Raw genomic sequence first — 13,033 nt, 5'->3', positions numbered from 1 at the left:
ACAGACACGCCACCGCGACCCAAAGCGCCAGAGGGGAGGCTTCTTCTCCGTCTTGGACACACTGAGTTTCTCTGAGGCCACAGACCAGGTCTGAGACCAGGGTGACCCCAGCCCCCGGCTCCGCTCCCTCCATGATCTGACAGCGACAACGATGCATCACCGGAGAGAGCGAGACAGAGAGGGGCAGCAGGATAACAAAGACATGGTGTAACGGCATCGACTATCCTCTAGATCTGTTTTCAGTGTTTTAATAGCTTCAATAAACTGTTAAATTGACAGAAAAAGAAAAAAATATTTCTGCAATCTCTGTTGAAAATAGACCTGTCACGATAACAAATTTTGCTGGACGATAAATTGTTATTGCGATAAATGATAATATTGCTTTGAGACCCTTTTCAACTAATACAGCATAATAATACAAGGCCACATTCTCAAAGATCAATAAGCTTTTAATGCTAATGAACATTTAACAGCTTCCTGTACAGCTAACAAGAATGCAGCCAGTGGTTTCTGGACGTTAAGTCAACAAAGCACTTGGTTTTTCCAGCAGCCATTGTACAGCACATTCAGTGGTAAGACCAGCTGACCAAATATGCTGGAGCTCCACCTGGGTTGCTAGGTAAAACTGAATGCGACTTAGTAATCGAGAAGTTTTTGAAGCAGTTCATTTTCAAGACTCCAAAAATAATAGCGTATTGCCAAAAAACAGGTGGGCGGTTTGTTTTTAGCACATTGGCCAGTTGGAGGTATAAAAATATGCAAAATGGAAATTTTACACATTGGATCCTCTTTAAAAACATAACAAAACATGTAGATTAATCAGAGCAATCTCATGTGAAACCAGGCCAGTGGTTTGGTGACGAACAGCATTCTGTGTCGGCATCTCTTATCATCATCTGCTCTGACCGTTCAGAGATCCACTAGTGGGACCATCAGCTTCATTAACCAGCAGAAAGTGCTTTTTCAGCCGCTTCTGTCCCTGTTCGTCACAAGTGGAGGACTAGTCCATCCTCCCCTCAGAGCCACTTCTGGGATTTCTCTGTTCTTGAGGAACTCACAGCTTCAGGGTCAGCTGTCATCTCCAGCATCTCACAAACGTCCCAGGACCAGAACCGAAGCACCTTCAGGGCCACAGAGCCAGCATCCATGACTGCTGCTACGCTGGGACCGATCTGTAATTAAAAGTGGGCTTTAAATTCCCCCAAAGCATTAAAAATGGATCCTGTTGGCAGCAAATGGAGCGTCTCCCTTCTAGTCTGATCCTTTTGATTGCTTGGGAGGAAGGAGGCAGGTCTGAACATTCAGAGGAATCGTCAGATCACATCAGAACTGTTGTAGGAGGAACCAGGATATTTTGTGGTACTATTATGATAACGGTAAAGATTTTGAAAAAAAAAAAAAATCTTTTTTTAGGTAACTGTGACTGCATGGCACAGCATCAATAGCACCACAAACAAATATTGTTCTTGAAAAACTTTTGAGTAGGCTGCTTCAAAGGATTTGTGAGAAAAAACTCAGAAATTCTGAGCTTAATCTCTAGAATCGCTAGAAAATTTCTAGCGAAAAAAATCAGAAAATAATTCTAGGAAAGAATCAGAAATGTCTGAGTTTGAAAAGTCAAATATTTGTGAGAAAAAACTAGAAAGTTCTGAGATTAATAGAAATTTTTTCGAAAAAAAAAATACATGTCTGAGTTTGAAAAGACAAAATTGCTGAGTAAAAACTCAGAAATTCTGAGATTAGTCTAAGAAATTTTCTGGAAAAAAGTCAAATTTCTGAGTTTGAAAAGTGAAAAATTTGGGAAAAAATGTAAAAAATCTGAGCTTGATCTCAGAAATTTTCTAGAAAAGAACTCTCAATTCTTTGACTTTTCAAAAAAGTAAATTAGAAATGTTTTATTCTTTTCTAGAAAATTTCTGAAATTAATCAGTTTTTTTTCCTGCAAATTTTTCTTTTAACACATTTTTTTAAAATCTACAATGGCCGTAAAATGCTGTCGTACATATGTCTATTTGATCAATTTAATAAGTTTGCAGCAAAAAAAGGGATTCTGAATTGAAAATTCTGCTTAATTTCTCAATATATAGTTTGATTAAAATCCAAATAATTGCAATTAATTAATTAGACTCTGTAATTAACTTGATTAAAAGTTTAAATTGAGTCCCACCACTAGTTTTTATGAATCGGCCTCCGTAATGAGGAGCAGCTGCTTTCAAACTCTGGCATTTCCAGTCTACGCTTATTACATCACACCAAGCGTAGTGGCGAGGACGCCGCCGCCGCATTCAGACGGAGCTATTATTTTTGTGCGTGCTGGGAGCTGGACTCTGCGTGTGTCGGAGGAGGAGGAAGCCTCAGACTCTCACACACAAAGAGCGGGATCCTTCCTCCTGTCAGTAATTTGTTGCTAATCAGCTGTCAGCTCAGAGGAGATGATGAGGTGATCATGGTGGGCGGTGGAAGGTAATGGCCTTAAAAGTCACAGAGTCAATGTCAATGGGATCACTCGGATTCAATCAGGGGGCTTCCCGATGAGGGATGGCGCCCGCTGACATTACCACTCATTTTGAGCCCAAGCATCTGGGCCCTAGTAAATAACCATCAGTGGGTGGGTCCCGGGGACAGGTCATTAGCCCTGAGAAAAATAAATATCTTCTCTCTCGTGAAGGCTGCAAGTCATTTAGCACAGACTAGGAAATTTCACCCTAGATTAAGTATGATGAGCCAATATCAGTCAGAGGAGAGGCCATCCTGAGTGTGGGGAAGAAGGGAGGGTTTGATGAGACAGAGAAATTTATATGCAGGCTTCAGTAAATGTAATATGATCTTAAAGGTGAGGCCGGGCTGCATGGAGAGACGCAGAGCTGGAGTTTGAATCAAGGAGTCCAGTCAGGTTTATCTCTGCAGCACCTTTCAGCAACAAGGCGCTTCGAAGTGCGTTAAACCATGAAAACAATACACCAGCAACAAACATTACATTTTGTCAAATGACTTCAATAAAATTATCAAAAGACATCTGTTTGTCAATATTCTGCAATTCAAGAATGATACAAATCACAGGTATAGATGCAAATTTTTTATTTTTAATCAGGTAATATTATTTCCAACATAATGTTAAATGCAACAGAAAGTATTTGTCTCTTTATAACCTAGCTTTTACAATAAGCAGAACTTAGTATACCAGTTCTACATACTTTTGGTTCTACATACAGAAATATTTAGAGACAGAAGTAAAGACTTTTACTGAAAAGCCGACTTTGCTGTGCCTAAGTCAGCTTTTATTTATTAAACTTGGCTAAATATAACAAGTGTTTTGAGAGAGTGACTCAATTATTTTTTATAGCAGAACAAATTTGTTCAAACAAGACCCAGAGAATTAGAAAACTAAATGAAATTTCTTTAAATACAGAAAATATACAAAACCATGTTAAAGTTTTAGATCTACGATGAATGACATCCAAGTTCTATTTTAATATTTCCATTTTTTGGCCTGTAAATTCTTTTGACCTGTCGATTGCGGCCCACATGACAAAAAGTTTGGACACCCCTGATCTCAAGGAATTCAGTGCTTCGGTTATTTTGCAGTTTTCTGGAAGCTTGTTCTAGATTTATGGTGCATAGAAGCTGAATGCTGCTTCTCCATGTTTGGTTCTGGTTCTGGGGATGCAGAGCAGAACCAGAACCAGAAGATCTGAGAGGTCTGGAAGGTTGCTATGACAACTGCAGATATTTCAGCCGTTCAGTGATTTACAAAGTAAGAACAGTATTTTAAAGTCTATTTTCTGAGCTACAGGGAGACTGTAGAACTAGGTGATGTGTTCTAACTTCCTGGTTTTAGTCAGAACCCCAGCAGCAGCGTTCTGGATCAGCTAAAGCTTTCAGACCAGGGAAGACACTGTTACAGTAATCAGTGACTAAAGGTAAACACATGGATGAGTTTCTCTAGATCTTCGTGGTTCATTAGTCCTTTAATCCTGGAAATGTTCAAGTGATAAAAGGCAGACTTTGTAACCGTCTTTATGTGGTTCTAAAGGTTCAGGTCCATTGCTACACCCAGATGTCAGGTTTATAAAAGCAGCAGAGTAAAAACCTTAACAACTTTTCCTCTAATTCCTGTAAATCCCAGATGAAGCAAAAAGACGCAGCTCAAATTAAACTTCATTATTAATTCAATAAATAAAGAATGTCTCTGAATCCATTAAGGCAAATATATATAAAACATTATTATTTTAACCTCCTACTTCAATCAACATTATTAATTAAATTCAATTATAAAGTGCCTGTTTTATTAAAAACGAACACTTTAAATATTCATATTAATTCATGTATCATTATGTTGGAGTGCTGTTAAACTACAGTAACGCTCCAAATTAATCATAGCTATGGAAGAATATTTAACAATTATTCCACCAAAAGATTTGTGTCTTATATAAATGGTTTAATGTGTTTATTGACAATTTATTATTTAAATATATTTTTTTAATTTTAAATCAGCCCAGAATGCTACAACATAGCCTTCCTTTAGTGAATTTGAACCGGGTGACACTAAAACTACGCTTACTGGGACATTCAGGTAAAACATATTGACAGAAAATTGTGTTTTCATCCTAAATGTATTGATGTTTACTGCTCTGAATATGATGTTTTATCAGCAAACGGCATTTGGTTTAGAGTTTATGTGTTCCAGTTCACGATTAATCGATTACAAACTTGGCTGACAATTATTTCAATGATCGATTAATCACAATTAATCGTTTCAGCCCCACTGCAAATTGAGTTCTGGTAATGGCTGGGTGTAGTGTAATGGTCAGAGTTAGGCTACAGAAATGAATGGAAGTCAAAGTCCTTGTGAAAATAGAAGTGTGTGTGTGCATGTGTGTGTGTGTGTGCGTGTGTGTGTGTTGAAGCTGATTACCCTGCCTGGAAGACGATCATTAGTGAGTCAAATACCAGCACAAATGGCCACCGGAGATAATGGCTGACATTCATCTACGTCTGAGTTTGGTCCAAATCTCTGCTAAACAATCAGACATTGAGAGAGCTGAAGCCTGACGAGTGGGAAAAAAACAGCTAGGAGAAAGAAAGAGGGGAAAAGCTCAAGTCGAAGTCAGAATCTGTTTCTCTGGCTCGATCCCAAATGGATCACAACAACAAGTATTCTTCATAATCGGGTCTGAAGAAGCGAGAAGGAAGGAAGGAAGCGCAGTGAAAGCTTGTTGCGTAACATTTTAACACTCACCCACTTTAGCGTGATCAATCAGGCGCCCTGCTCGGTCCATCCCTCTGCCCCCACATCTGTTACTGCGAGTGCTGTCCACATAACAGGCGCCTGTCAATTTCGCCTGCTTTTTATTGACTCATCCTCCGAGCCACGGACGGCTTTGGATCACAATTAACATTTTTTATGAATACATTTTCATGAATATATTAGCTTGTCCTCCCCGCTGCCGCCGCCACCCACCACACACACACAGATCCACATTTGGTGGAGTGTTGTTTTCTCACAGTTAATCAGTGGCCAGATAAATCAGAGGCCATATTTGCCGTCCATCTGCTGGGAAGGTGCAGTCGGCTCCAGGCGCCATTCAGACATGCTGGACAATAACAGGAAGTGAGGAGACAGCTCGCAGACGTTGCAGGCATCACACTTCGCGGCTCACCATGTTCTGTCAATACAGATGTCAGGCCAAGAAGGTTTTTTTTTGCTGCACCGGCACACACAGCAAGTTTTAGTTTTGTTTCTGCTTGTTGTAGTTTTGGACCAAAAGCTCAGAACTATTAAACAAAGGAAAGTTTCTCATTTGGAAGTTTAGGCCCTGTTGTTTCCAAAGACAGAGTATTAGGGGCATTTCAAACAAAAAACAAAAAAGGAGGGATAAATTTATGCCAAAAAAAAAAAAAACTCTGGTTCCAGAAAACTGCTAAAACTCAATTGGTTAGAAACATAATAAATGAAACATTAACAACATTTTGATGTGGCATTCGACAAAATTGTTACGGTTTCCTCAACTGTGTATTTTGTATTTTTATGATGCAAAGCAATTTGAACTGCCTTATTGCTGAAATGTACTATACAAATAAAGTTGATTGAAATTTTGAGAATAATTTGACATTTTCTAGAAAAAAAGTTTCAAAAGTTGAACTTTCCAATTTTCACAAAGCCAGGCAGAAAGACACTGGAGTCAGAGAGATAATGCATTTTTTTGGTTTCTTCTCAAAAGGCAAAGGAATGATACAAGGAAGACACACCTACTGAAGTTAGACAGATATTATGTACATGCCTCCTCTGAAAATACATGGAGAAGTTTTCACACTTTGCTGCAAGAAGAACTCAAACATGTATGAAAAAAGTTTAAATTCACATTAAGATTCTTGAGAAATTTGCCAAAGATATTTGGGACCAGCAGAAAGGGTAGTAGCTCCAAATAATCTTCCAACATTATTGTGCTGTGGTCTGATGACACCAAAGCACACAGCTCTAGTTAAAAATAGCAGAATTTAACAAACTGCACATTTGTGTTTGTGATGGTAGGAAAGAAAAGACATTTTCTCCCTTATACTTACACAAATAATATGTAGATAAAATCTGATGTCTGTTTTTACTTCAGTATTGTGAGATTTTTAGTTTATCTGCATTACGGTTTTCACACTTGTATTAATTTAAGGTGGTTGTAAGTTGTGTTACTGCAAATACAGTAAAAGGTTTCATGAATCGCTGTTTTTAAGTCTCTGTTCAGTGCAGAATTACTCACTTCAACTTCACTCTGACAAGAAAAAGAAATTCAGATTTTGAACTAGAGATGATTAAATCAATTCCTGACTATAAAGTGAAATAGTTGTTTAACTTGGCAACAAATTAAAACTTGCAAGTCAGAGACCAACCTGAGCAGCGTCAGCTGTTATTTATGGCTATATTTTATACCATAGATGGAGACATTTATTACCAGGATTTATTCACTTTTCCCACAGTAAAATTCAAGAACGTTTTAAGTATCTTCAAGGTAAGTTGTCAAACTTTTCCAGCACTGTACTTTGGAGATAAAAACAATGAGCTAAAGAAGACTATTTCAATTCAATATTATGTGATGTAATTTATTCAGTCATTAATTAGGACTTGTGGTAAACTAAAACATAACAGTTGTATCTCATAAAATAATTTTGTTAATTTGAAATGACAAGAGAAGTTTAGTCTCATTTAATTTAATGAGACTAATTTAAATGAGACTAAACACAGTAAAAAAAAAAGAGTCTGTTTTAATTAGGTGTTAAAATATCTGGTTTCAACTGTAATATTTTCGAAATTTAGGCTTTTAATCAAATGTTAGATTGCACTTCATTACAAAACTGTGCAGTTTGAATGTCAAGTACTTTCAAGGATTTTCTACAAAAACCAAGCACTTTCCAAACCTTAAAATCACCTAAATGAAATTCAAGCACTTCCGAGGATTTCATTCATTTTTCCAAATCCTGCACTCTGCAATGATTATGGAAATTGAAAACCTATCTTACCAACATCTGACAGGCAGTTTTCATGCCAACACCGCAGTGGTTCACTACAATCACCTACAGTAGCAAGAGCTGCCATAAAAGAATAAAAAGTGGGGAATTCACTAGACAAGTGTATTATTCATGCACTTGACTTCCCAATGATCACCTTTTGCACTGATGAAATTATGGAAAAAGAAAAAAAAATGAAACAACCACTGAGTCAGAGTGGAGCATCCCTGATTAAACAAACAGGAGCTTCACAGGTAACCGTTTGAAGACCCAAACGGTCGCAGTGTGCTTTGTTATTTCAGATGGCTTTATGGGTCATGAAAGAGTGATTCACGTGCCACATTAAAAGTGCCTGTCGCCGGCCCGCCGTCTGAGCGCTCCCCTCCTTAAAAACCAGGAAGCACCCCATCAATTATTTGCTAAGCAGCCATACTGAAGATCTCACTTTGAACAGTGTGTGGGGACAGCAGCGCTGTCAGCGCGATGATCGATGCACTGGAGGCTCGCGCTGCCCCCAGCACGCCTCTCCGAGGGTCGGCAGCTGTACAAAGACCGAGATGTCTCTGTGTGTCTGCGTTAGGAACAGAGAGCGCCACGCACACCTCCAAATCCCACGGATGTTGGCACACTCACCGCTGCAAGCACGCAAATCTACATTTCAACACTTTAAGCACACACTATGAAGGAAAAGGTAACTAAAAGTCTTTTTCCAGCTATTTTTTTCCATTACAACATAAATATAAACAAACAGAAACATATAAAATGAAGCAAGGAAATGATTAATCGGATTAATCGTGATTAATCAATTGTTGAAATAATCATCAACTGATATAGTAGTCAATCATTTATTAGAGAATACAGATTATAAAGAAGCAATTTGTTGAAAGAACAACACATTCAGAGCAGTGACTAAGCCAAAACTGAACACAAATATAAACATTTTACATTTAAAACATNTATTTTCAGACAGATCCTCTTAATTAAAGGGTTAACTACACAAGTGGAACCGAGAACAACTCTCACCTGGAGCGCTAAGCCTGGTGCCTATTCTTCTACAAAGAAAGCAAGAGGACCAACATTTTCTTTTGCATTTTCTCAAAAAAGGATTTCATTCCTTTGCAATAGATTTTTATTTCGCTCATAGTAAATTTCCACACACCCTGCTGTATTTTGTAAACCTGGGGCATCAAACTCATTTCCATTTCGAGCCACATCAAGATCATAAATATCCTCAAAGGGCCGGTTGAGGGAGAATGTATTAATAAAAGTAACTAACAACTAAAATACTATAACTTTGTCTGCATTCAGTGAGTAGTTCTAAAAATTAACTATTTAACACTGAAGTATATTGGCTCTATACACATGAAACTGATTTTATTTGACAGATAAAATAATATGTAAGGACACATCAAGTCCTCCCAAAGGCTGGCCTGCTTGAAGTCTAGAGGGCCACAGAAATAGCTGTGGTGTGCCAGATATGGCCTGCGGACCTTGAGTTTGACACGTGTTGCATGCAGTCACAGTGATAACAAATGTACATTTAAAATCGGACATATACCTTTAAAGATGCTCAGTGAAAATCTTTGTATACATTCTTAACTATTTGTTGCAGAAAACTGAACCAACTGCACATTCATGTTTGTTTAAAATCTTAAACAAACTTCACATGAAAACAGGTTCATTAATCACATTACCAACATAAAAAATACTCTACAAGAAAAACTGCCAGATGGGGATACATTTGGATTCATTTTTTTCCTTTTTATAGATAGTTTCTGTCACATTTTTGTCTTCGAGCAGGTATGGAAAGCCCATGTTTTACCTGGTTTTTCCGCAGTATTCATTTGTGGAATATTTTATATAAAACTCAAAAATACGATTTTAATGTGTAAAAGCCTTACAAAAACCGTATCTGGCAGAAAGACATTCACTTTTCAAGGTGCAACATGAACTGACTAGAAAAAAATATTATTGTGAGAAGCAAATGTTTTCCATGGGAATGTAAAGCTTTTGTGAGACAATGTAAAATACATGTCTCACAGAATGCTTTCTAGGGAAACTTTTTTTTTTTTTTTTAAATGTCCCCCGTTTTGGTAAAAATTTTAGAACATCGATGGCCCAGAAAACATTTTTTTCCCTTCAGGCCTTCCATAAGTCCTATTGTTTTTTTTTTTTTTTTAAATCAGCTGATGAAGCAGCCGGTCACGTTAAGCTAGCGGTCCTGTCGATGACCAGGATCCGGGACATGATCCGGTTCATGCCGCGGCTGTGACTCGGTGCTCCCCGGCTCCAATAACATTTATCCAGGCAAGAATTCGTCGCCTCCTCCCCCATTGCTATCAACGGAGTTTGGCCCTCAGACCGCCGGTTATCTCCGGACCTTTGCCCCCTGCTCTGTTAGCCAGGAGCTAGCTGCTGCTGCGGCTGCTGCCATAAAGAGGAGCGGGAAGCCGGAGGCTGAGTGGCCGGGAGAGCGCGCGCTGCAGCGGGATGAAAGATGGCGTCTGTCCGGGTGGCTGTGCGGGTCAGGCCGATGAACAGGCGGTGAGTGGCGGACACGGTGGTTTTTCTGGGTTAATTCTGTGGTTTTCGTATCGGTTGGTTACTGTATTGACCGCTGCTGTGGTAAAGATTAATTTTGGATGTTTCTGGACGTTTTCTCCCAGTTTGCGGCTGTTTTTGGCCTTAATGGGGGCAGCAGGTGTCCGCAGGTGACCAGGCTGTTTCACCTCAAATTCTTTCTCCTCTAAATTAATACCTGGAATTATTCCCACACATGCGAGTCCAAACCCGAAGGTTCTGGTTCCGACTGTTTCCCCGTTTCCCCCGGGGTCGGGTCGGAACATTGTCTGTTTATGAAGTTCAGCCGTTGTTAAAAGTAATTTCTGGTCTTTCTGACCGGAGTTTGGGATGATTTCCTGCATCATGTATGGGCTGGAGGCTGCTCCTGTGTGGAGATTTTAAAAATATTTAGCATTTAAATGGCTGAAAAGTTTCTGCGTCTCTCTAACATGTCTGGTCTTCATGTTGAGGTTTTTTGAACCAATAATCTCAAACGAGAACATTTTCGTCTCTGCATCATATTTCCTGCAGAAATCAGAAGTTTTACTGATTTTATGGAAATAAATTAATAGTAAATGTTTATTAATTGAATTTAAAATGTGTTTGAATCATTTCTGAACAAAAAACTAGAAACATTTTGAGGAATTGATTTGATATTGACTGATTATTAATCTTATCTCATTATTGCTTTGCCCAAACAGCAACATTGATCTGCTTTTCTCTCTAATCTTTGAAATGGGTTTTTTAACATTTACTTAATTTATTTATGTTTTTAAACATTTATTTATGTTTAAATAATAAACTTTATCTGAGAAACGTTCTAAAATGATTCCATACTTTATCATCTGGTGAAATCAATAAATCGTGTTAATAAATATTAAGTTTTAAAGCAAACCAGGCGTCTTGGTGAGAAGATCTCTGATGGTTTTGGACTCTGAGGTTCTTCACCTGAAGTTCGGTTCCAGAACCGGAGCTCGTACCAAAGCCAACCCGTTCTCCTGCAGAGCAGTGACCTTTGACCCTACTTCACTGCAGCGTGCCAGCTTTACGTAACATTGTTGCCGTCAGATAGCAGATTTCTGCTGAAGTCGGGCCGGTTCTGGAGCGGCGGCGCATCGACCTGCTCAGGCAGACGGAGGTGCAGCTGCAGCTGAGAAACATCCTGCAGGTCAGGCTCCGGTTCCCCGGTCCAGAACCTCTGAGCCTCAGCAGAACCCGAGTCCATCTGGTTCTGTTGTCACGTTGAATTGCCTTGGTGCTGAAAATGTGCTATACAAATAAAATTACCTTACCTTACTTTAACATCTGACTGGTTTTACATATTTTGGCTGTTTTTAGTTCTTATTGTTGTTTTAGTAGTTTATTAATTTGCTTGTGAAAAATGTTTCTGTTTTTCAAGTTGTTGGTTAATAATTGTAGTTTTATGTGTATTTTTGTTTGGATGTGAGTATTGGACCCGGCTGCAGGTTTTTACCAGTCAGCTGATCGGTGCGGCAGGCAGGCGGTTAAACATCATTAAGCTGAATTTCTGGACGTTTTGTTGCTCCATAAACCTCGATCCGACGATGAACCAGGAAATTCTTTTAGTTTGATTCTCCTTCATAAATCGGTTTTATTATTCTCATGTTCGTTTAGTCAGGTTTAGCAAACCTCCATGTTTTCCTGTCACTCATCCAGACTTGAACTATTCCCTTTTGCTGCTTTTCAGTTCGGTCCAGCACCAAAACATTTTTCTGATTTTAATCCTTTAAATATCTCTATACATCCCTCTCAAACATTGTCGTTGTTTTCTAAAGAAAAATTATAATAATCATGTAAAATGAACATCCCATTCTCAAATTGTAAAGCAGACCTTTCAAATAAGGGGTACAAAGAAAAAAAAGGTACATGTTTTCATTATTTATTCAACAAAAGTATTTTATCTGTCAAAAACAGAAAATCATGTGAACTCTTTCGGTTGGCACCTTGTGGCTCCTCCTTTTGCAGCCATTGTTTCAACTAAACGTCTTTTGTAACTATGGACGAGTGTCTCACATCTGCTGTTTGGGATTTTTGTCCACTCCTCCTTGCAGAACTCTCAGTTGAGAGAGGTTGGAGGGACATCTGGCCTATACGGCCCGTTTCAGATCTTGCCACAGCATTTCTATGGGATTTAGATCCGGACTTTGACTGGGCCAACCCAGAGTGCAAATCTTTTTTCTCTTAAGCCATTCTTTGGTACTTTTGCTGGATTGTCTTGTTGCATAATCCATTTCTGTCCCAGCTTCAACTCCCTGACTGATGGCAGAGATCCTGCCTGATGATGGTCCTGGTAGTGATGGTCCCTGTATGCAGTCGTCCGGGTCCGGAGGCAGAAAAGCATTTCCACCACCGGGCTTCACTGCTGGGAGGAGGTTCTCCTCTTGAAATGCAGTGTTGACTTTTCTCCAAACCTGGCGCCTGTGACTATTCAGTTTTGGACTCATCCGTCCGGAGAATGGATTCCAGAAGCCTCTGGCTGTCTGGCAAAGTTTAAACGGGCAGCTTTGTTCTTTCTTGAGAGCAGAGGCTTCCTTCTAGCAACTCTCCCATGAATGCCATGTCTATTGATATTTCGCCTGATTGTAGACGCATGTACATTTATCCCAGACGCTGACAGAGAGGTCTGCAATTCTCTGGAGGTGATGCGTGGGTTGGCCTTTACCTGCATTATTATTTTTCTGGTGTTTCTTTGTGAAAGTTTTGACGGCCGTCCACATCTGGGCAGAGTTGTAGTGATGCCTAGTGCCCTCCATTTGTAAATGATTTGTCTTACAGTGGATGGATGAAGCTGGAATCTTTTGGAGATGGTCTTATAGCTTTCCCCAGTCTGATGGGCTGTCACCACCTTCTTCCTGACGTCCTCAGATGTCTCCCTTCCTCTCAGCATTGTTGATCTGGTCTTTATGCCTTGACACAACAGTGGTTTGTTTGGTTTCGTCTCCCTTTTAACCAG

General features: G+C 39.3%; 2 long non-coding RNA genes across 2 annotated transcripts in view; one reads left to right on the top strand and one right to left on the bottom strand.

Annotated features, from left to right (window-relative positions):
- Nucleotides 1-5,669: 5,669 nt before the first annotated feature.
- LOC106962460 (uncharacterized) overlaps nt 5,670-13,033 on the top strand; it is a 17,251-nt gene continuing 9,887 nt past the window's right edge. Inside the window, exons 1-2 of the long non-coding RNA XR_001427977.1 lie at nt 5,670-5,680; nt 8,746-8,752. This is a non-coding gene — a long non-coding RNA (uncharacterized LOC106962460). The remainder of the gene's footprint in view (nt 5,681-8,745; nt 8,753-13,033) is intronic.
- LOC106962461 (uncharacterized) lies at nt 9,678-11,036 on the bottom strand. Its single transcript, XR_001427978.1, has 2 exons — nt 10,955-11,036; nt 9,678-10,444 (listed from the first exon to the last, which is right to left on the bottom strand). It is a non-coding gene; the product is annotated as an uncharacterized LOC106962461 (long non-coding RNA).

The sequence above is a fragment of the Poecilia latipinna genome, unplaced genomic scaffold, assembly GCF_001443285.1.
Source record: "Poecilia latipinna isolate Pla-1442-1.1 unplaced genomic scaffold, P_latipinna-1.0 Scaffold1415, whole genome shotgun sequence".
Classification (NCBI taxonomy): Eukaryota; Metazoa; Chordata; class Actinopteri; order Cyprinodontiformes; family Poeciliidae; genus Poecilia; species Poecilia latipinna.
This window is presented reverse-complemented; position numbering and strand designations above follow the sequence as displayed.